The following is a 24,536-nucleotide window of genomic DNA, read 5'->3' on the forward strand; positions in this document are numbered from 1 at the left end:
AAGATTTGCAACAGGCTATGCAATTAGCTATACGGGTGGATAGGAGACTGCGTGCAAGGGTTAATGAGAGCAAATCCTCTACTATGTCAGTTTCTGGTTATAATAATGTGTGTACTAACAGTGGTGAACCGATGGAGATTGGATCGGTGGCACCTCGCTCTCAAGAAAAAGACCGTAGATTTTCTGAAGGCTTGTGTTTCTATTGCGGAAAATCTGGTCATTTGATTAAAGGCTGTGAGCTTCGTATGAAGAAAGAAAAAAAAATGGTCAGTCATGCCCGTATTGCCTGTTTAAATTCCAGGGGTGTATTTTTAGCTGCTTCCACGATTGCTCAGGAAAAATTAATGGAATTTCGGGTGTTTGTTGATTGTGGGTCTACTCTGAATGTAATTGATGGGGGATTCTTGGAAAGACTCAATTTAAAACCCGAACCTTTATCATCCCCCATTGCTGTGGTTTCTGTGGATGGTTCCCCTTTGAAGAATATTACTCTCAAGGTCTGTGAATTTCCTCTCACTATTAATGGTGTCCACCATGAGAAATTGGATTTGGTAGTTTTGAATAACTTGCCTTCTCCAGTAATATTGGGATTGCCCTGGTTAAAATTTCACAATCCTGTACTGGATTGGTCTACCAGTGAAATTAAATCCTGGAGCCATAAATGTTATGACAAGTGTTGTAACGGGCATATTGCAGCTTTGGATAGGGGAGAATTGCCTGTTCCTATTCAGGATTTTTGGAGAGTTTTTTCTGAGAAGGAATCGCAGGTTTTGCCTCCCCATAGAGACTATGATTGTTCTATTGAATTTGTCCCTGGAGCGACTCTTCCTAAAAGTCGTTTATTTAACCTTACTATTCCTGAGAGGAAGGCTTTGGAGGAATACATACAGACAAGTTTGGCCGCCGGTCACATTAGGCCCTCTAAGTCTCCTGTAGCGGTTGGATTTTTTTTTGTAAAAAAAAAGGACGGCGGTTTACGTCCTTGTCTGGATTTTCGTGAGATTAACAAAATTACTGTACGCAATCCTTACCCACTGCCATTGATTCCTGATCTGTTTAACCAGTTAATGGGGGCCAAGTGGTTCTCTAAAATTGACCTTAAGGGGGCATACAATCTGTTGCGCATGAAGGAGGGTGACGAATGGAAGACTGCTTTTAACACTCCTGTGGGTCATTTTGAGAATCTGGTTATGCCTTTTGGTCTTACTAATGCTCCTGCATTTTTTCAGAATCTTATTAATGACATCCTTAGACCTTTGATCGGCAAAAATGTGGTTGTGTATTTGGATGACATTTTTGATTTATTCGTCGGATCTGGAGTCTCATTGGCGGAGCGTACGTGAGGTATTACAGTTATTAATGGACAATTCGCTGTTTGCTAAGCTGGAGAAATGTGAGTTCGCTGTACAGAGAATTAGTTTTTTGGGTTACATTATCTCCAGCGAAGGTTTTGAGATGGACCCGGTTAAAGTTCAAGCTGTACAGGAATGGCCTAGGCCTATTGGTTTGAAATCGATACAGAGGTTTTTAGGTTTCGCCAATTATTACAGAAAATTCATAAAAAATTTTTCTAGTATTGTCAAACCTCTGACCGATCTCACCAGGAAAGGTGCTGATGCGGTTCAGTGGTCTTCTGAGGCCATTGAAGCTTTTGTGTATCTCAAGGAGAGGTTCACCTCTGCTCCCATCCTTATGCAGCCTGATGTGACTAAGCCGTTTTTGGTTGAGGTTGATGCTTCCTCTGTGGGGGTTGGCGCAGTATTGTCTCAGGATAACGGGGATGGACTACATCCCTGTGCCTTTTTTTCAAAAAAATTTTCGGAGACTGAACTGAATTACGATATTGGTAATCGGGAATTATTGGCAATTAAACTCGCATTTGAACACTGGCGCCACTTCTTGGAAGGTGCGGAATTTCCCGTTCAGGTTCTTACGGATCATAAAAATCTGATATATCTTGATGCTGCCAAGCGCCTGAATGCCCGTCAGGCTAGGTGGGCACTGTTTTTCTCGCAGTTTAATTTCTCCGTTACTTACATCCCTGGTACTAAGAATGTTAAGGCGGATGCCTTGTCTCGCAGTTTTTCTCCCATAGTCGGTGCTGAGAAAGAGGAGAACATTTTACAAGAAGGTGTTGTGATAGCTGCTTTGGACTCCGTTTTGGAAGATGAGATTCTTAAAGCACAGGAGAATGCCCCATCTAACACTCCTCATGGGAGGTTGTTTGTGCCTGGGACCTTTAGGAGAGATTTGTTTGTTGAGTGTCACGAATCTCGGTTGGCAGGTCATCCTGGAATCTCTGAGACCAAGAGACTGGTGGGTCGCAGTTTTTGGTGGCCTGGATGGCAGAAGGAAGTCATTAAGTGGGTGCGTCAATGTACTATATGTGCTAGATCTAAGTCCTCACATACTCCTGCTGCGGGGTTGCTTTGTCCTTTGGAGGTTCCCAGTGCTCCTTGGACACATTTGGCTATGGACTTTATAACTGACCTTCCCCCCTCTGAGGGTTTTACTGTCATCTGGGTGGTCGTGGACCGTTTTAGCAAGATGTGTCACTTGGTTCCCTTCATCAAACTGCCCTGCGCTAAAACTCACGCTAAGGCCTTTGTCAAGGAAATTGTCAGACTTCATGGCGTTCCTACTGACATTGTTTCTGATAGGGGTCCTCAGTTCGTGGCTCATTTTTGGCGTGCCTTTTGTGACAGGTTGGGAGTTCATTTGTCGTTCTCGTCCGGATATCATCCTGAAGCTAATGGCCAGACAGAAAGGAAAAACCAGGATGTTGAGCAGTTCTTGCGTTGTTTTGTGGCAGACAATCAAGAGGGGTGGTCTGAGTATCTGCCACTTGCTGAATTTGCTCTGAACAATCATACATCTTCTTCTGCTGGTTGTTCGCCTTTTTTTTGTTGTTCTGGGAGACATCCGTCGTTTGGGTCGTTCTCCAAGTTGGGATCTGCCATGCCTGAGGAGGAGAATTTTTCCGGTGATTTGGAGAGAGTTTGGACGAATGTGCGTGGTAATCTTCAGGAGGCCAACAGAAAATCTAAAGACTACTTTGATAGGAAGCGACAGGAGGTTTTGTTCACTGTTGGTGACATGGTTTGGTTGTCCTCTAGGAATCTGCGGTTGAGGATTCCTTCTAAGAAATTGGGTCCCAAGTTTGTAGGGCCCTTTAAGGTGCTTCAGGTTGTCAACCAATCTGCTGTTAGGTTGGAGGTTCCTATCTCCTGGAGAATTAATCCGGTATTTCATGTCTCTCTGTTGAAAAAAGCTGTTGTATCGGATTGTGACGCCTCTGCCTCTGTTCCTCCGGTGGTGGAGGACGGGGAATATGAAATTTCTCGCATCCTTAACTCTAGACGGTATAGAGGTAGTTTGCAGTATCTTGGGGCCTGGAAAGGTTTCGGACCCGAGGATAACTCTTGGGTGAGGTCGGATGATGTTTCCGCGTCCAGACTTATCAGAGCGTTTCACAGGAGATTTCCTGATAAGCCTGGTCCTAGGGGATCCGGAGGATCCTCTTAGAAGGGGGGGTACTGTTAGAACCTTGCTCTTAGGTTTTTTCCTTTGCTGGTCACATGACCTTGTTGGCCTATTTAATCCTGCTCCGCCCTTCTGGCTTTGCTGGACTTCATTGTATAACTACTTTCTAGTTAGCCTGTGCTCTGTATCTAACTCTGTTAGTTTGCTTGGTCTACGGACCTCTGTGTTCTTTATATTTTGTTTGTTCGTCTGTCTGCTACTATTTCTGCTAGGAGGTGTCCCATTTTCCTCCCAGTCCTTAGTACTTGTAGGGATTCCTTCCCCACATCTATAGGTCTCCGTACAGACTAGTTTAGGACTTTAGCAAGTCTGATCGCAGGATCAGGTCCCCTGTTACATCGTAGGGATTAAGCTGAGTTCTATCATAGGGACAGATCTCCTCTCTTTCCTTAGCTCTGGTAGCAGAACATAACAGCAGGTCTGTGCTCTTAAATAGATAAATTGTGGGAGTAAAGACTAATTGTAATTGCAGTCCATTTCAGGACTAGGTTACATCAGTTCCTATCAGTTTTTGCCAGGCAGGTCTATGCCAGTGCTGTGCAAGTTTTTTTCACAGCATTTGGCTGAATCTAGCAAAGATAATCCTTTTTGGCCTATTGCAGAGTGTGTTAGTCAGTGGAGTAGCCTATCTGTGTTGCAAGATATACCACCTGTGTATAGAATACCAATTTTTTTACTGCACCTAGTGAAGTAAAATCTTTTGGGCATAGCATCATTCTATTAGTCCATCTATACTGACCTCCATCAGGTTGCAAATTGAATATAATTTTTTTCTGCATCTAGCTCTGAAAAAATATTTGGCATTCTAGCAGTGTGTGGGACTTGTTCTATTAGTCCATCTATACTGACCTCCATCACGCTGCAAATTCAAAATAATTTTTTGTCTGCGTCTAGCTCTGAAAAAATATTTGGCCTTCTAGCAGTGTGTGAGACTTTCTCTATTAGTCCATCTATACTGACCTCCATCAGGTTGCAAATTAAAAATAATTTTTATCTGCATCTACCTCTGAAAAAATATTTGGGCTTCTAGCTGTGTGTGGGACTTGTTCTATTAGTCCATCTATACTGACCTCCATCAGGTTGCAAACTGAATATATTTTTTTTCTGCATCTAGCTCTGAAAAAAATATTTGGCCTTCTAGCAGTGTGTGGGACTTTCTCTATTAGTCCATCTATACTGACCTCCATCAGGTTGCAAATTAAAAATAATTTTTATCTGCATCTAGCTCTGAAAAAATATTTGGCCTTCTAGCAGTGTGTGGGACTTTCTCTATTAGTCCATCTATACTGACCTCCATCAGGTTGCAAATTCAAAATAATTTTTTGTCTGCATCTAGCTCTGAAAAAATATTTGGCCTTCTAGCAGTGTGTGGGACTTTCTCTATTAGTCCATCTATACTGACCTCCATCAGGCTGCAAATTAAAAATAATTTTTATCTGCATCTAGCTCTGAAAAAATATTTGGCCTTCTAGCTGTGTGTGGGACTTGTTCTATTAGTCCATCTATACTGACCTCCATCAGGTTGCAAACTGAATATAATTTTTTTCTGCATCTAGCTCTGAAAAAATATTTGGCCTTCTTGCAGTGTGTGGGACTTTCTCTATTAGTCCATCTATACTGACCTCCATCAGGTTGCAAATTAAAAATAATTTTTATCTGCATCTAGCTCTGAAAAAATATTTGGCCTTCTAGAAGTGTGTGGGACTTTCTCTATTAGTCCATCTATACTGACCTCCATCAGGTTGCAAATTAAAAATAATTTTTTGTCTGCATCTAGCTCTGACAAAATATTTGGCCTTCTAGCAGTGTGTGGGACTTTCTCTATTAGTCCATCTATACTGACCTCCATCAGGTTGCAAATTCAAAATAATTTTTTGTCTGCATCTAGCTCTGAAAAAATATTTGGCCTTCTAGCAGTGTGTGGGACTTTCTCTATTAGTCCATCTATACTGACCTCCATCAGGCTGCAAATTAAAAATAATTTTTATCTGCATCTACCTCTGAAAAAATATTTGGCCTTCTAGCTGTGTGTGGGACTTGTTCTATTAGTCCATCTATACTGACCTCCATCAGGTTGCAAACTGAATATAATTTTTTCCTGCATCTAGCTCTGAAAAAATATTTGGCCTTCTAGCAGTGTGTGGGACTTTCTCTATTAGTCCATCTATACTGACCTCCATCAGGTTGCAAATTAAAAATAATTTATATCTGCATCTAGTTCTGAAAAAATATTTGGCCTTCTAGCAGTGTGTGGGACTTTCTCTATTAGTCCATCTATACTGACCTCCATCAGGTTGCAAATTAAAAATAATTTTTTGTCTGCATCTAGCTCTGAAAAAATATTTGGCCTTCTAGCTGTGTGTGGGACTTGTTCTATTAGTCCATCTATACTGACCTCCATCAGGTTGCAAACTGAATATAATTTTTTTCTGCATCTAGCTCTGAAAAAATATTTGGCCTTCTAGCTGTGTGTGGGACTTTTTCTATTAGTCCATCTATACTGACCTCCATCAGGTTGCAAATTAAAAATAATTTTTATCTGCATCTAGCTCTGAAAAAATATTTGGCCTTCTAGCAGTGTGTGGGACTTTCTCTATTAGTCCATCTATACTGACCTCCATCAGGCTGCAAATTAAAAATAATTTTTATCTGCATCTACCTCTGAAAAAATATTTGGCCTTCTTGCAGTGTGTGGGACTTTCTCTATTAGTCCATCTATACTGACCTCCATCAGGTTGCAAACTGAATATATTTTTTTTCTGCATCTACCTCTGAAAAATATTGGGCTTCTAGCTGTGTGTGGGACTTGTTCTATTAATCCATCTATACAGACCTCCATCAGGTTGCAAACTGAATATAATTTTTTTCTGCATCTACCTCTGAAAAAATATTTGGGCTTCTAGCTGTGTGTGGGACTTGTTCTATTAGTCCATCTATACTGACCTCCATCAGGTTGCAAACTGAATATAATTTTTTTCTGCATCTAGCTCTGAAAAAATATTTGGCCTTCTAGCAGTGTGTGGGACTTTCTCTATTAGTCCATCTATACTGACCTCCATCAGGTTGCAAATTAAAAATAATTTATATCTGCATCTAGTTCTGAAAAAATATTTGGCCTTCTAGCAGTGTGTGGGACTTTCTCTATTAGTCCATCTATACTGACCTCCATCAGGTTGCAAATTAAAAATAATTTTTTGTCTGCATCTAGCTCTGAAAAAATATTTGGCCTTCTAGCTGTGTGTGGGACTTGTTCTATTAGTCCATCTATACTGACCTCCATCAGGTTGCAAACTGAATATAATTTTTTTCTGCATCTAGCTCTGAAAAAATATTTGGCCTTCTAGCTGTGTGTGGGACTTTTTCTATTAGTCCATCTATACTGACCTCCATCAGGTTGCAAATTAAAAATAATTTTTATCTGCATCTAGCTCTGAAAAAATATTTGGCCTTCTAGCAGTGTGTGGGACTTTCTCTATTAGTCCATCTATACTGACCTCCATCAGGCTGCAAATTAAAAATAATTTTTATCTGCATCTACCTCTGAAAAAATATTTGGCCTTCTTGCAGTGTGTGGGACTTTCTCTATTAGTCCATCTATACTGACCTCCATCAGGTTGCAAACTGAATATATTTTTTTTCTGCATCTACCTCTGAAAAATATTGGGCTTCTAGCTGTGTGTGGGACTTGTTCTATTAATCCATCTATACAGACCTCCATCAGGTTGCAAACTGAATATAATTTTTTTCTGCATCTACCTCTGAAAAAATATTTGGGCTTCTAGCTGTGTGTGGGACTTGTTCTATTAGTCCATCTATACTGACCTCCATCAGGTTGCAAATTCAAAATAATTTTTATGTTCATCTAGCTCTGAAAAAATATTTGGGCTTGTAGTAGTGTGTATTAATGTATTAATACACAATGTATTAGCTCAATGTATTAGCCCATCTATACCAAGCTCCACCAGCTTTGAAATTAATAATAATTTTTAGCTGCATCTAGCCCTGAAAATAATTTTTCTTCCCAATAGTGGTAGCAATAGAAGTATGGGGCGCGCTCCTGGCTAACAAAAATATACGCTTCATAACAAAAAACACAAGCCTAGCGCGCTGCATTAATAAGATGGCATCATCGTCTCTCCCAGTGCTAGGCCTACTACGCCTGCTAGCTTTCCTGTGCCTAAAACACAATGTATGGGTCCGCGCTAGCGCCGATGCTGAGGGGTCTAAAGCTGCTGCTAACGCTTTATCACAATTCAATTGGCAGATTTTCACAGAGCTCCTCCCAACGCCCACCCATCGGGCAACAGTTGCCCACCCTCCCTATGGGATCTTGTGGCGAACAGTTGATGCCATTAATCAGAGCGTCAGTTGCCCCGTCGACGTGGCAAGCATACGGTAAGGCATGGGAAGAGTGGACACGACTAGTAGCAGGCAGACGGGTTGACCAATGTGAACAAGCCAGATCACAAGTCACCATAGAATTTCTCCACCAGCTAATGATGAGGGGCATATCAGGGGCGTCAGCCCAGCGGAGTCTGACCGGAGTAGCACTTCACCTCCAACTACTGAATTGGGGGGATGTGACAAAGAGATTCATCATCAGACAATCCATAAAAGGGTGGAAAAGGGGTCAGCCAAGTCAGGAGTGTAGACGTCCCGTCCCGTGTCACTAAAACTGATTTCTCACATCATATCCCTAACACCATTAACATGCCACTCACAATTTGAAGCAACACTACTGTCTACTGAATTTGCGATTGCCTTCTTCGGGGCGCTATACATAAGCGAATTAGTCCCTCAATCCAAAATTACCAGCACTGGAGGCTTATTACACCAGGACGTCGTCATAGCCAATAATGCAATACGATTACTCATACTCCAATCGAAAACGGTTCCAGCGGGCAGGGGCACTTGGGTACTTCTACAACCCACAAACGGTACACTGAGTCGGGTAACAATAGTCAAAACATATATAACCATGAGATCACAAATTAATTCCTTCCTATCACACATTGATGGAACGCCATTATCAAGATACCAGTTCCAAGCTATATTTAATAAATGCATAACATCGGCAGGGAACCACCCCAAAGATTACAGGACACACTCATTCCGCATAGGTGTGGCCACGAAAGCAGCAAGAGCAGGACTGTCAGAAATGGAAGTTCAGAGTATAGGGAGATGGCGATCCACGTGTTTGGCGAGATACATAAGACCGGACTTGTTATCCTAACGTGGTTTGTTTTTTTTACAGGTGACGCTAAGCCAACAGTGTGGGTGATAGGCCACTCGTATATATATTGGGCCGAAAAAAGGGCGAAAGTCCGCCCAGGTGGGAGGAAATTAGAGTTTCATAACACAAATTTCAACTGGAGAGGTATTAGAGGCCTGCTATGGCCACAGGTACTAATGGAGGTAATCAAGGTAGGGAGAGAGGCAAGAGGTCTGGTCATCTTAGTTATACAGGCCGGGGGAAACAACCTAGGTCATCACAAGAGCGCATAACTAATGGCAATAATGAAACTAGATAGCGGTATGGCAAGGTGCGCGAGATATCACGGCCATCGAACGGACAAGGCGGGTAATAAATATTCTGATGGCAAAATTTAGAAGAGACAGAGGCGGTGTAGTGATACGACACCGACAACTGGAAGGAGATAAAGCAGGCCTCATACGGCCCGACGGTGTTCACTTAATGGATATCGGACTGCACATATTCCTGTCAGGACTCCAGGACGGAGTGGAACAAGCGTTAAGAGTGATAGGTGGGGGTCAGAGTCCTGCATACGAGTACGCAGGATCCTCCGTGGCCTGGAAATAGAAAGGACACCACTTAACCCTAGAACGCATACCTGGGGCCTCGCAGGCCTGCCCTGTTAATTGTTTTCTATTTTCTGCAAGATTATTTTAGCTAGAATTTTGAAACTCTAGGTATTTCTCATGTATATAGTTGTTTGTCTTTTGAGTTTGAGTTATTCCATGTTATTTGCATACGGGCCTAAAAGGCCCCAGGTATGTGAAAGTGTAGATTTTTATGGTCATGCATTCTAGGGTTAAGTGGCATCAATTGCCCCAGAGTTGCTTAAAACGGTTGGTGAGGTGATTTTACCAAATCCTCAAGCTTTTAGTCTCCCCAGGATGACACAGGGGTAGAAAAGTCCTTGCGAATCCATGATTTGTTCATCTTTATGAACGTGAGTCTGTCTACATTCTCAGTGGACAGCCGCGTGCGCTTATATGTCAACACACCACCAGCAGCACTGAACACACGTTCAGAGAGAACGCTGGCTGCAGGGCATGACAAGATCTCCAAGGCATGAGTGGCGAGCTCCGGCCATTTTTACAGATTGGAATCCCAAAATGAGCAAGGGTCCAGTGGCACAGTCATGGCTTCGATGTTCACTTTGAGATACTCCTGTACCATCCTCTCTAGGCGTTGACTATGTGTCAGACTTCTTGTCTCCTGTGGCCTTGCAAAGGATGGTCTAAAAAAGTGGTGAAACGATTCCACAAAATTGCTGTTACCAGCAGATACTGTGTTACTTTTGCGGTTTGAGTGATGAAGACTCGACAGTCCTACGGTTGGCAAGTTAGAACTGTGAGATTCACTACGTGCACCACTGGTGTTTTGTGGAAAAGCACATGTAAGATTCTGCAACAGCGTCTGCTGATACTCCTGCATGTGTGAATCCCTTTCTATGGCAGGAATTATTTCGTCAAATTTACTTTTGTACCGGGGTGTGGCAACCCAGTAGTAGGGATTACTTTGAATTCTGACAATCCGAGGGTCATGTTGCAGGTAGTGCAGCAAGAAGGCACTCATGTGTCTTGGGCATCCAGGAGGACCAAGTCCTTGTTGTGTTGGTAGCGAGGTAAGAATCATGCTTCCTTCCTCTGCCCTCTCCCCCCAACCTCGCACAACAGAAATATGATCAAGGTCTCCCTCATCTGATGAGTCTTCCATGCCCATCACCAGTTCGTCCTCCACTTCTTCCTTGGCTCCTGCACCTTCCTCAACAGTTTGGCTGCTACCATGCGCCCTGGTTAATCCCTCTCCCCCACCCACCCATGCCTGCCACCTTGGTGTAGCCTACCGTTTGGACCTTGGAGATGTTATCCCTTCCGCATACGACTCCTCCTCTTCTTCCTCCACCTCCTCTTGTCCCACCACCTGACTCTGAATTCTGTTTAATGTGTGCTCCAGCAAGTAAATCACCAGAATAGTCATGCTGATAATGGCATCGTCGTCAGCACTTAACATCTTCGTCGCCATTTCAAAACTGTGCAGAAGGGTGTGTGGCGTCCCTGAGGGTTCAGTCGCCACAGAGTTACTGCATCTCACCCAGAGGTGTGGTATCTCACCCTCAGGTAAGGAAGGAGTATGGCTTGGGACCCTAACACCTGCATCCAGCACATACCCGCAGTGGGGGTAGGGCGAGATTACTCCTAAGGGAGAGCACAGTCCCAGGTCCCTAGCTGGCGGGAGGGTCCTATGTAGTGGGTGCTTAGGGGAGCAGCTTAGGGGAGCACATGACAGGGAGAGTATAAATAGGAAGCCATCTTAGAAAGAGCAAGCCAGTCAGAGGAGGAGAAGTGACAGGAGCAGAGGCTTTGCATGAGCTCTGCTCCGGAGGCGGTCCTAGCCTGGGAGGCCCAGGACTGAAGGAGAGAAGAGAGGAGTGGGAGCAGGAAGGCTCCAGGTACCAAAGGGCCCATAGGGGTACGGGCCGTGCAGAAGGCCACCCGTACGCCCGCTGCTACCAGGAGGTAGAGGGGTCAGGCCAGATAAGGGGAACCGGTCCCTCAACTAGCGGAGAAACAGCAAGGCTCAACTAGAAACCGGAGGCTGCAGCATTTCATGTACTGCAGGCCAAAGTCCACACCAGTCTCACTAAGAAGGTAGCCACATAGGACCCAGGGAACGGAACACACATCACCCGCCAAGGCCCAAGGGTACCGGATAGAAGTGTCACTGGGTGTGAGGTGCAGGGAGAAGGCCAGAAAAAGGACACACAGAAGGGGGTCCTGCTAAGTACTCCGGAGCTATCTGGGGGTGGACTGAGCCCCTCACTGAGTACGCACAGCACGACGGGGGAGATTGCTCTGGTACCTGTAATTTGGACTGCAACAACTGTGAGTAGAGATCTTGGGACCACATCACACGGACTCTGTGTTCATTACTGACTCCCTGCACTACAACCACCATCATCCACCCACACTGCCCTGAAGCTACACTCTTACTGTGGGGAGTAATAATACCATTGCTGCAAAACCACCAGCTTCAGAGGACTGTTCCGCAGCGGCGGCCCCTTTGGCCGCACTCCACAGGTGGCATAGTCGGACATTATAAAACCCATGTGCAAAAATTACCCTTGGATTGACCGTCCTGGGTCACGGACCGCGTCACCGCGACAGTGACAACAACCCCCAGCGTCTACCGGCCCGGCTCCAGGTACCCCACGGCCCAGGGGGCGCGTCAACTTCATAGGTCCCTGATCTGAGACCACTCCTGCAGCGTGATTTGCCCCACCTCTGGATCTCGTTGGCCCAGGCTATACGTCAGAACGTATTGCACCAAGGCTTGTCGGTGCTGCCACAGTCACTGCAACATGTGCAGAGTTGAATTCCACCGGGTAGGCACATCGCATTTCAGCCGGTGAACTGGCAGGCCCAACGACTTCTGTAGAGATGTAAGTCGCTGAGCTGCGGGATGCGAACGGCGGAAGTGAGCACACAGCGACCGTGCCCTCTGCAGAAGGCCATCTAGTCCGGGATAGTGGGCTAAAAATTGCTGGACAACCAGGTTCAACACGTGAGCCATACAAGGCATGTGTGTGACATTGCCCCAGCGAAGGGCCGCACCCAGGTTTGCAGCATTGTCACACACCGCCTTCCCTGGTTGCAGGTCCAGTGGAGACAACTATTCATGAAACTGCGTCTCCAGAGCTGACCACAACTCCTCAGCTGTGTGACTCACATTTCCCAGACATTTCAAAGTAAACACCGCCTGATGCCGTTGAGCCCTGCTACCAGCATAGTAAGGAGGTGTGCAGGATTCCTTCTGCGCAGTTAGAAAGCAGTTGGCATTACCAGACAGGCTTTGGGTGCAGGTGGAGGACCGAGAGGAGGTTGAGGAGGCAGAAGCAGAGGAGGAACTTCGAGATAAAGAGGATTGAAGTACAACTCGTGGGTACGGCAAGACTTGGACAGCAGCCCCTTGTCCTGCTGTCACCATAGTTACCCAGTGGCCAGTCAGCGACATGTAACGCCCCTGTCCATGCCTACTCGTCCAAGTGTCTGTGGTGAAATGCACCCTGTCACACACAGAGTTTCTCAAAGAAGCGGTGATGTTGTGTGCGACATGCTGGTATAGCGCAGGCGACCTTTCTTTGAGAAGTAGTGCCGACTGGGCATCTGGTACTGGGGCAGTGCGACGGACATAAGGTCTCGAAAATCCTCTGTGTCCACTAGGCGGAAAGGCAGCATTTCTGTAGCCAACAGCTTGCAGATGGTGAAATTCAACCTCCTATCTTTGTCATGGCTAGGAGGAAATGGTCTTTTACTTGTCCACATCTGAGGGACCGAGGGCTGGCTGTTGTGCTTAGACGGGGTTGAGAAGGGTGTCCCCGGCAAACTGCCGGTCTGTGAGGAAGGAGCAGGCAGACGTGTTAGGTTGCCTTGATCCAAAGGTGGTGCTCTCGATGTCGGAGAGCGCTCAACACCACCTGGTGTTTCCACTTCCAAATGAACTGACGACCTGCCAATCACACTGGCTGTTGCGGGTAAAGAGGTGGCAGGTCTGCATCCCAAAACATGTGTGACTGCTGTCCCCCCAGTCACAGAGGATGAAGAGGCCGCGGATGCACAAGATGGGGCAGATGGTGGTTGGCCTGGCCCGCTAGGCCGCATTGTAGCACAGTGATCTTCCCACTGCAACTTATGCTTCATATCCATGTGACGGTTCATGCATGAAGTACTCAAACTATTGATTTTTTGGCCTCTAATTAGCCTTTGGTGACAAATATTACAGATAACACAAGTTGGGTCATCCTTATCGATCTGAAAAAATGCCCAGGCTATGAAAGGCTTAGAGCCCATGCGACCTGAAGAGCCACTACGACTTGTGGTCAGAGGAAGAGTTGTGGTTGAGGATGCTGTTGTTGACGTGCTTCCAGTACTCCGTCTCTGTCCAGGCGCTTGGTATCACAGATCCTAGAAGAGTGCATTGATGGAATCCTCCACAAGAGGCCCCCAAGAGGCCCCCATAAACATTCACACATCTCCACCTTCCACCTCAGACCAGCAGGGGGAGCCCGTTAGGGATATAAATAGGGAAGGTGGAGCTAGGCAGTTCAGTTCCTCTGAAGAGTTCCTGCAGTAGAGAAGACTAAGAGAGGTCAGTCTGCAGTGGAGCTCAGTCTAGTCTAGAGAACTCAGTTAATAGTTCAGCAGTGGAGCACGAGTGTAGCGCCGGCATCCCTGCCCTCTGCTAGGCAGGGTCGCTGTTCCTCTCACCCCTCTGCTCCGAGCCCGGCGTCCTCCTCCCTCTCTGCTGGCAGCGCGCGCTCCTTCCCGGCCACTGTGCTTAGGGCGCGCACGCGCGCTCTCCCTCCCTCTTAAAGGGGCCGCGCGCACTGTCCTAAGGAGTCCCCGGCCAATGGCCAGAGGACTTCACCATATATAAGGCACCTCCTCCAAAATGGAGGTGCCCGAGCAATGTTGTTGCACTGTTCACTACTCTGCTTCAGCCCTCCGGTCCCGTTGCCAGTTACCTGCCAGTTACCTGCCAGAATCCTGCCAGTTTGCTGTCTGTTTCCTGCCTGACATTCCTCCTACCTGCTTGCTAGCCTGAGGTCCGACGGTCTGCCTTCCTACTCCTGTCAGTCTGTCTATGGACCATCTTGCCCGCTCACCTGGGAGCGCACATCTGCTACCTGCCTGCTAGCCTACCTTGAGGCTCCGCCGTCACGTGCTGTGACCATCTGCCATTCCAGAGACTCCTGCCCGCTCACCTGGGAGCGCTCATCTGCTGCCTGTCTGTTGGCCTACCCTGAGGCTCCGCTGTCACGTGCTGTGACCACCTGCCATTCCAGAGACTCCTGCCCGCTCACCTGGGAGCGCTCATCTGCTTCCTGTCTGTTGGCCTACCTGGAGGCTCCGCCGTCACAGGCTGTGACCACCCGTTTATCCAGAGACTCTCGCTTGCTCACCTGGGAGCACACATCTACCATCTGCCTGCTAGCCTACCTGGAGTCTCAGCCATCACAGGTCGTACCTACCCTTTACCCAGAGACTGCCCCGGTCACTTGCCGTGACCTCCTGCCCGTTCATCCAGAGACTGCCCCGGTCACTTGCCGTGACCTCCTGCCCGTTCATCCAGAGACTGCCCCGGTCACTTGCCGTGACCTCCTGCCCGTTCATCCAGAGACTGCCCCGGTCACTTGCCGTGACCTCCTGCCCGTTCATCCAGAGACTGCCCCGGTCACTTGCCGTGACCTCCTGCCCGTTCATCCAGAGACTGCCCCGGTCACTTGCTGTGACCTCCAGCCCGTTCATCCAGAGACTGCCCCGGTCACTTGCCGTGACCTCCAGCCCATTCACCCAGAGACTGTCCCGGTCACCTGCTGTGACTGCCTGCCCATCTTCCCTGGTCGCCACCCGCTCCCTTACAAGGACCGCCCCCTTGTATAGTAGCTCAGAGGTTCCGCCTCCCAGACCCGTTACAGTTTGCTAGGGCCATGGAACCCGGTGGCACCCAAGCTCCCTCACTCTCGGACCTGTGTCATGAACTGTCCCGTCAGAGGTCCCAACAGGAGTCCATCCTGGGTCACCTGCAGAATGTCAATTCTCACCTGGACACTCTGACTGCTCCACCAGCAACCACCGCCAGTGCCATGACTCGCAATCCGGCAGCTCCGCTGCCCACCAATACTATGGTATCCTACCCCGGACCCCGGCTTTCTGCACCTCCTCGCTTCGGAGGCGACTCCGCTCAGGCTCGGGGCTTTATAAATCAGTGCACCCTGCACTTTGAACTCCTGTCCCACCAGTTTAACTCCGACCGGGCCAAAATTGCCTTCATCATGTCCCATCTCACCGGGGAGGCCCTGGCCTGGCTAAATCCTCTATGGGAGAGAGGAGACCCCCTGGTGTCCGACTTGCCTGCCTTTCTCACGGCTTTCCGGAAAGTCTTCGATGAACCCGGACGGAAGACCTCATCCGCATCATCTCTGCTACGCCTCCGTCAGGGAAGTTTCACCGTGGGCCAATATGCCATACGGTTCCGTACCCTTGCCTCGGAGCTGGCCTGGGATAACGACGCTCTGGTATCTGTCTTCTGGGAGGGTCTGTCCGGCCGTATTAAAGATGAACTCGCCGGTCGAGACATTCCTACCACTCTCGATGACCTAATAACTCTTGCCACCCGGATTGACCTACGGTTCCAGGAGAGTGCCAAAGAAGTCACCCGTGAGAGGAGGTTTCCACGTCTAGCTCCTACTTTTCAGAAACCCGTCACTCCCTTCGTTTCTCCCCAGGTACACTCTCCTGAGCCTATGCAGGTCGACCAGACCAAGATGGTCAAAACCCGTCAGGACTTACGCCGTGCCGAGGGGAGCTGCTTCTACTGTGGCAGTAAGGAGCACCGGATCCGTACCTGCCCGGAGAGGTCAGGAAACGCCTGTGTCTAGGTTCGCTCAGAGAGGTCGACCTAGACAAGAATAAATCCTCTCCATCTCTGCTGCTGTCAGTCTCAATTATCTGCGGGGAGAATCATTATTTCGAACTAGCCCAACTTGACTCTGGAGCGGCCGGGAATCTTATTTCACAGGCCCTGGTAGAAAAATACCGCATTCCCACCAAACCTCTGGCTATACCATTATCTGTCGCTGCTGTGGATGGGGGCCTCTTACCACGTCCCATCCAACTCATCACCGAATCCATAACTCTGCAGGTGTGAATGCTGCATTCTGAGAGCATCTCTTTTCATGTTCTGCCTGGACTCTCTCACGCCCTCTTACTAGGTCTACCTTGGCTCCAGAGACATGCACCCGTGCTTGACTGGCAGACCGGAGAAGTCCTTCGCTGGGGACAGGACTGTCATAAGACTTGTTTGGTTCCTGTTCATCCCGCCCGTCCTTCTCCTACCCCAACTAATCTACCTGGACTTCCGATTCCCTATTGGTCATTTGCTGATGTCTTTAATAAAAAGGAGGCAGAGACATTACCCCCTCATAGACCATATGACTGTCCTATCGACCTGTTACCCGGTACTACGCCTCCCCGTGGGCGTATTTACCCATTGTCAGCTGCTGAGACCCGGTCGATGTCCGAATATATTGAGGAGAATTTGGCCAGGGGATCCATCCGGAAATCTACCTCCCCGGCGGGAGCAGGCTTCTTTTTCGTAAAAAAGAAGGACGGCTCTCTCCGTCCCTGTATAGACTATAGAGGCCTTAACCAGATCACGGTGAAGAATAAGTACCCCCTTCCGCTCATTCCAGAATTATTTGATCGTCTGAGGGGGGCTAGAATCTTCACCAAACTGGACCTCCGTGGGGCGTACAACCTGGTCCGTATCCGTCAAGGGGATGAATGGAAGACTGCATTCAACACCCGGGACGGCCACTATGAATATCTGGTAATGCCCTTTGGTCTCTGTAACGCTCCTGCCGTCTTTCAAGAGTTGGTCAATGACATCTTCCGGGACCTTCTCTACTCCTGCGTAGTGGTGTACCTGGACGACATCTTGGTCTTCTCTCCGGATCTCCAGACTCACCGGAGGGACGTTCGTCAGGTCCTGCTCAGGCTCAGGCAGAATCACCTCTTCGCTAAATATGAGAAGTGCCTCTTTGAGCAGACCTCGCTTCCGTTTTTGGGCTACATTATTTCTCAGACCGGCCTACGAATGGATCCAGAGAAACTGTCTGCCATCGAGAAATGGCCCCGACAGGAGGGGTTGAAGGCCATTCAGCGGTTCCTGGGCTTCGCCAACTACTACCGCCTCTTCATACCGCACTTCTCTTCCCGGACTGCCCCAATTTCCGCGCTCACCCGTAAGGGCACTAATCCCAGAGAGTGGCCGCCCGAAGCAGAGGAGGCCTTTCTTTCCTTAAAACAGGCCTTCTCTTCCGCCCCGGTGCTGCATCGCCCAGATGGCAACAAGCAGTTCTTCCTGGAGGTTGATGCCTCCTCCTCTGGAGCCGGAGCGGTACTTACCCAAAAATCATCTTCCGGGAGAATGGTAACTTGTGGCTTCTTCTCCAAACTCTTCTCTTCTGAGCGCAACTATTCCATAGGAGATCGAGAGTTATTGGCCATCAAGCTGGCATTGGAGGAGTGGCGTTACGTGCTCGAAGGGGCTCTTCACCCGGTAATAATTTACACTGACCACAAGAACTTGGCTTACCTCCAGCATGCCCAGAGACTTAACCCGCGCCAAGCTCGGTGGTCCTTGTTTTTTGCTCGCTTTGATTTTATTCTTCATTTTCGCTCGGCTGACAAAAACATCAAGGCGGATGCCTTGTCCCGATCCTTTCTGGTGTCTGATCTCGAGGAGGAACCGAAACACATCATCGATCCCGCCAGAGTAATGCAGGTGGCTCCCGTGAGTCTAAATCGTCTCCCTCCCGGTAAGACGTTCGTATCAGTACCTGATCGGGAGAAGATCCTACACTGGGGTCACTCGTCTAAACTAGCTGGCCACGCCGGTCAGAAAAAGACCCTCCAGCTTATTACCCGGCACTACTGGTGGCCTACCCTGCACAAGGACGTAATAGACTTTGTTTCTGCCTGTGTGTCCTGCGCCCGAAACAAGGTTCCGAGACATCTGCCAGCCGGTCGCCTCCTTCCGCTTCCAGTACCTGCTGCCCCCTGGCAGCATATAGCAATGGACTTTATAACTGATCTCCCCGTCTCTGCTGGTTGTACGGTCATTTGGGTGGTCGCTGACCGCTTTTCCAAGATGGCTCATTTCGTTCCCCTGTCAGGCCTCCCGTCTGCACCCGAGCTGGCTAAAGACTTTATCCGCCACATCTTCCGTCTTCATGGACTGCCCCTCCACATAGTGTCGAATCGTGGGGTACAGTTCACCTCACGTTTCTGGAGAGCCACTTGTAAATTGCTAGACGTCACCCTGGACTTCTCCTCCGCTTACCACCCACAGTCTAATGGTCAAGTGGAGCGGATCAATCAGAACCTGACCAGTTACCTCCGGCACTTCGTTAATGCCCACCATTCAGACTGGGTGGATCTCCTGCCATTGGCCGAATTTTCTTACAACAATCACGAGAGCGAATCTTCCTCCAAATCCCCGTTTTTTGTAGTCTTCGGTCAGCATCCTCGGATCCCATTTCCTGTCTCCACCTCTGTGGACAACCCGGCTGCGGAATCTCTTATTAACAAATTTTCCTCTATATGGGAGAGTACCCGGTCCGCACTCCTTCTGTCATCCGAGCGTATGAAAAGACATGCTGACAAAAAACGTCTGGATCCTCCTCAATTCCATCCAGGGGATAAGGTCTGGCTCTCGTCCAAGTATGTCCGGCTCAAGATTCCTTCCTATAAGTTAGGGCCTCGGTTCATCGGTCCTCTGGAGGTCATCAGTCAGATCAACCCGGTGGCCTATAAATTTAAACTCCCGGCCAACTTGCGGATCACTAACTCCTTCCATGTATCTCTCCTCAAACCTGTGGTACTTAACTCTTTTTCCAAATCTACAGGTACGCCTCCTGCGCCGGTTTCCGCTGAAAACGAATTTGAGGTAGAGAACATTCTGGCCACCAAAAGGGTAAGAGGGAAGACCTTTTTTCTAGTAGATTGGAAGGGGTTTGGTCCTGAAGAGAGAACGTGGGAGCCCCGGGAGAACATCCATGCCCCTCTCATCCTAGCTAAATTTCTCTCTGGCCTAAAAAAGGGGGGGCCTAAAGGGGGGGTACTGTAGCGCCGGCGTCCCTGCCCTCTGCTAGGCAGGGACGCTGTTCCCCTCACCCCTCTGCTCCGAGCCCGGCGTCCTCCTCCCGCTCTGCTGGCAGCGCGCGCTCCTTCCCGGCCACCGTGCTTAGGGCGCACGCGCGCGCGCTCCCTCCCTCTTAAAGGGGCCGCGCGCGCCGTCCTAAGGAGTCCCCGGCCAATGGCCGGAGGACTTCACCATATATAAGGCACCTCCTCCAAAATGGAGGTGCCCGAGCAATGTTGTTGCACTGTTCACTACTCTGCTTCAGCCCTCAGTTCCCGTTGCCAGTTACCTGCCAGTTACCTGCCAGAATCCTGCCAGTTTGCTGTCTGTTTCCTGCCTGTCATTCCTCCTACCTGCTTGCTAGCCTGAGGTCCGACGGTCTGCCTTCCTACTCCTGTCAGTCTGTCTATGGACCAGCTTGCCCGCTCACCTGGGAGCGCACATCTGCTACCTGCCTGCTAGCCTACCTGGAGGCTCCGCCGTCACGTGCTGTGACCATCTGCCATTCCAGAGACTCCTGCCCGCTCACCTGGGAGCGCTCATCTGCTGCCTGTCTGTTGGCCTACCCTGAGGCTCCGCCGTCACGTGCTGTGACCACCTGCCATTCCAGAGACTCCTTCCCGCTCACCTGGGAGCGCTCATCTGCTGCCTGTCTGTTGGCCTACCTGGAGGCTCCGCCGTCACAGGCTGTGACCACCCGTTTATCCAGAGACTCTCGCTTGCTCACCTGGGAGCACACATCTACCATCTGCCTGCTAGCCTACCTGGAGGCTCAGCCATCACAGGTCGTACCTACCCTCTACCCAGAGACTGCCCCGGTCACTTGCCGTGACCTCCTGCCCATTCATCCAGAGACTGCCCCGGTCACTTGCCGTGACCTCCTGCCCGTTCATCCAGAGACTGCCCCGGTCACTTGCCGTGACCTCCTGCCCGTTCATCCAGAGACTGCCCCGGTCACTTGCCATGACCTCCAGCCCGTTCATCCAGAGACTGCCCCGGTCACTTGCCGTGACCTCCAGCCCGTTCACCCAGAGACTGTCCCGGTCACCTGCTGTGACTGCCTGCCCATCTTCCCTGGTCGCCACCCGCTACCTTACAAGGACCGCCCCCTTGTATAGTAGCTCAGAGGTTCCGCCTCCCAGACCCGTTACAACGAGGCTCCTGCTAGCTAGATTCAGGGAGCCCAGTTAGAGCTTAAGGTGTGCCGGATATAAGATCGGTGAAGCGCGGCAAGCTGCCGTTAGTGTGTATAGCCTAGTGAGAGCCCGAGTAGGCCGTAGGCGACTGGAGAGTTAGTACATAGGGGGCTGAGGAGCTTAACCAGCTCACCCCGAAGCATTTACCGGACACCGGATCCGAGCTTACCGGGATCTCTATGACCCAGTAAGGCATAACCGGAATCCCTGGAGAACTACAAGTCCCAGGATCGCTAAGGTGCTGATACGTAACAGAGCCAGGAGACGCTTAGGCCCCGCATACTGTGAGCGTGAACTCCAAGAGAAGGCCCTACCAAAAGGTCAGCCAGAGCAGGACAGAGACAAAGTTAGGCCAAGCTCCAGGCCGGTCAGAAACTTACTACACAGAGGCAAGAAACAGGAGGCCCTACACCCGCTCATTGGGGAGGATCCTGATATGCACCCTTCACCCTACAGTGCTCCGGGATGTGCCTGAATTTCCACCAGTAAAAGGTATTGAAGCGACTACCGTGTCCGTTCCCGTTCTTCCTCTGACCCAGCTGGGTCTCGCTTGTCCTGCATTCCCCCTGCATACGCTGCCCTCAGGCCTAGCTCTACCTGTGGGGAGATATACCATCGAGCTGCCTTATCACCAGCTTCAGTGGACTGCTGCAGCGCTGGTGCTTCTCACCTGATACCACAGGTGGCGTCACGAACTCTTATAAAATTAACAATTATCCACCCTTTTAAAGAGTGACCCCAGGGTACGGGCCCGGGAGCCGACCACCGCGACATCCCCAAGGCCAGGCAAAGGCCCGGGTTCCAAGTCATCCCCATCCCCTGCGCTAGTCACATCCTCCTCCACCTCCTCTGCTGACCTCATTGACTGGCTGACTGTGGGTTGACAGTAAGTGGGATCTCCAACCTCTTCATCATCACCCTGTGTGTTCTCACACCCGTCGTCCTCAGAGCCAACCTCTTCCTGCCCTGACCGAAAAGTCAAGTTTTCACTCCAATCAGGTATTTGAGTCTCATCATCGTCTTCATCATTGTCTCCACCAACAGGAGTTACAGTTTGGGAACGAGGGTCTACATTATGGTCATAACCTTCTTCATCTGGTCCTGGATCCGACCCATAAAGCAGACCTCCATTTCCCAGGCTATAGTATGAGTAATGAGCTCTGCAGACTCAACCATCTGTGTTACCCCATACTCAGACGGGCAACTGGAGACTTGGGAGCTGTGAGGAAGCAAGTGCGATTGGGGTGACACCTCTGAGGACTGGAGTATTTGTGATGTTGAAGTTGAGGTGGAGGAGAGCCCACTTGAAGGAGCACTTGATATCCGTTGAAGCACCTGCTGTTTTTGTGCCTCATCTGGAATTTGTAGCGATGGGCGTGTCCGTAAGAAAGGGATCGTATCACATTGTCCACGAAAAGAAGTAGACATCTTAGTTTGGCTGGAAGATGGTCTTTCTTCTGCAGATGTTACTCCCCCCCACCGCGGGGGGGCTCGACCCACCAGCAGACAGGCACCAGTATTGGGAGAGGGGGGCTGGCCATCAGGGTCCACCGTGGCTCTGGCACAAACCCGGCGACACAGAGGTCGCACGGGCAGGAACAGACTGGCCGTGTCAGCTTTGCACTTTTTGGGTTTCAGAAGGGCATGACGTGCCTATATCTGTGTCTCCCACTCCATTTACTCCTCCACCTCTTTTCTTTTCACATGACTATATGTACTTGTCTCTTTTCCATGAGTTAGTTGTGTCTTCTGAGCAGTTTGTCAGCTTTTGGACACCTTTGATGTATTTTCTATGTGCAGTGTTCCCCTGCCTCTGCTGGATTGGAGTTGCGTCTCTCTCTTGGTTGGTCAACGAACTGTGACCTCTGCCGCTAGCGTGTTCAGATGGGAATTAACAGTTCTGCAGCAAGGGCATTCTGGTACTGCCACATTTTTGTAGACCTCTCCACCTCAGGAATAAGAGAGTGAAAGTTCTCCTTGTAGCTGGGGTCTAAAAGTGTCACCAACCAGTAATGACTGTCACCCAACATTTTGACAATGCAAGGGTCACGGTTAAGGCAGCGTAACATAAAGTCAGCCATGCGTGCCAGACTGGTAACGGGCAAGACTTCCGTGTCCTCACCAAGATGACGACTGACCATGCTCTCCTCCTCCACCTCCTCATCCTCCTCCTCCCCCCTGTCCTCAGGCCACCCACGTTGAACCGACGGTATGACAGTTGTACAGGTACTACCGTCTACAGCGCATGATACCAGCTCCTGTTCTTCCTCCTTCTCCTCCTCCTCTCCCTCATTGTCCCCCAATGCACGTTGGGATGAGATGAGGCTGGGCTGTGTGTAATCGCCCATTACGGCTTCTTGATCCATCTCATCATACTCTGGCTGCAATGCCTCCTCTTTAATTCTCTGCAGTGAGCATTGCAAAAGACAGACAAGTGGGATGCTGACGCTAACGATGGCGACATCGCCACTCACCATCTTGGTGGACTCCTCAAAGTTTGTCAGGATGGTACATATGTCAGACATCCAGGTCCACTCTTGAGGTCTTATGTGTGGAGTCTGACCTGAATATCAACGGCCTTGTTGCAGCTGGTACTCCGCAACTGCTCTCTTCTGCTCACAAATCCTTTGCAACTTTTGGAGGGTAGAGTTCCAATGTGTGGGGACATCACACACCAGTCGGTGTGCCGGAACCTGCAAACGCTGCTGCAACACAGCAAGGGCTGCGGAAGCTGTAGCCGACTTCCAAAAATGAGCTGACAGGCAGGGTACTTTGACGAGCAGATCTGGCAACTAGGGGTACAATTTAAGAAACCACTGAACCAGGAGGTTAAGCACATGAGCCACGCATGGTATGTGTGTGATCTCACCTCGCCTCAGAGCCGCCACCAGGTTACGGCCATTGTCACACACGACCATGCCTGGATGTAGGTTCAGCGGTCTCAGCCACAGCTCTGCCAGCTCTTTTACAGCTGTCCACAACTCACAAGCAGTGTGAGGTTTATCACCTAAGCTTATGAGTTTCAGCACAGCCTGTTGTCGCTTGGCTGAGGCAGTACTGCAGTGCTTCCAGCTTGTAACTGATGTGGAGATATCTGATATGGAGGCTGAACATGAGGAGGAGGAGGAGGATGATGCCCAGGAGCTGTACACTGTGGGGGCAACTCTGACTGACATAGGGCCCGCAATCCTCGGTGTGGGGAGGATGTGTTTCGTCCCAAGGTCCGACTGGGTCCCGGCTTCCACTATGTTTACCCAGTGTGCCGTCAGGGAGATGTATCGTCCCTGGCCACAAGCACTTGTCCATGTGTCCGTTGTCAGGTGGACTCTCCCAGTAACTGCGTTGTTGAGGGCACGGCAGATGTTTTGGGACACATGCTTGTGTAGTGCGGGGATGGCACACCCGGCAAAATAGTGTTGGCTGGGGACCGAGTACCGAGGAACGGCCAACGCCATAAGGTTGCGGAAGGATTCCGTCTCCACCAGCCTTAAAGACAGCATTTCCAACGCAAGCAGTCGTGAAATGTGCGAATTTAGGACTGTGGCCTGTGAAGCGTTGGCTGCAAATTTGCGCTTTCGTTCAAAGCTATGGGATATGGACAAATGAACGCTGCGGTGGAATGTTGATGTGGACTTTGATGCTGTTTCTTGAGAAACTGCCATAACAAGTGAAGACTTAGAGGAGGGGGCATCTTTGCATGCAGTATGGACAGGGGATTGCCTTGCATGCACAACAGGGGGTTCTCTTACACGCACAACAGCGGAAGAAGCAGTGGTGACACCCGTTGATACAGGTCGTGGACCCTGGGGTTCGCCCCATAAAGTCGGGTGCTTTGCTGACAT

This window comes from Phyllobates terribilis, unplaced genomic scaffold (assembly GCF_046119375.1).
Source record: "Phyllobates terribilis strain yellow unplaced genomic scaffold, ASM4611937v1 Scaffold_12__6_contigs__length_324123572, whole genome shotgun sequence".
In the NCBI taxonomy this organism is placed as follows: Eukaryota; Metazoa; Chordata; class Amphibia; order Anura; family Dendrobatidae; genus Phyllobates; species Phyllobates terribilis.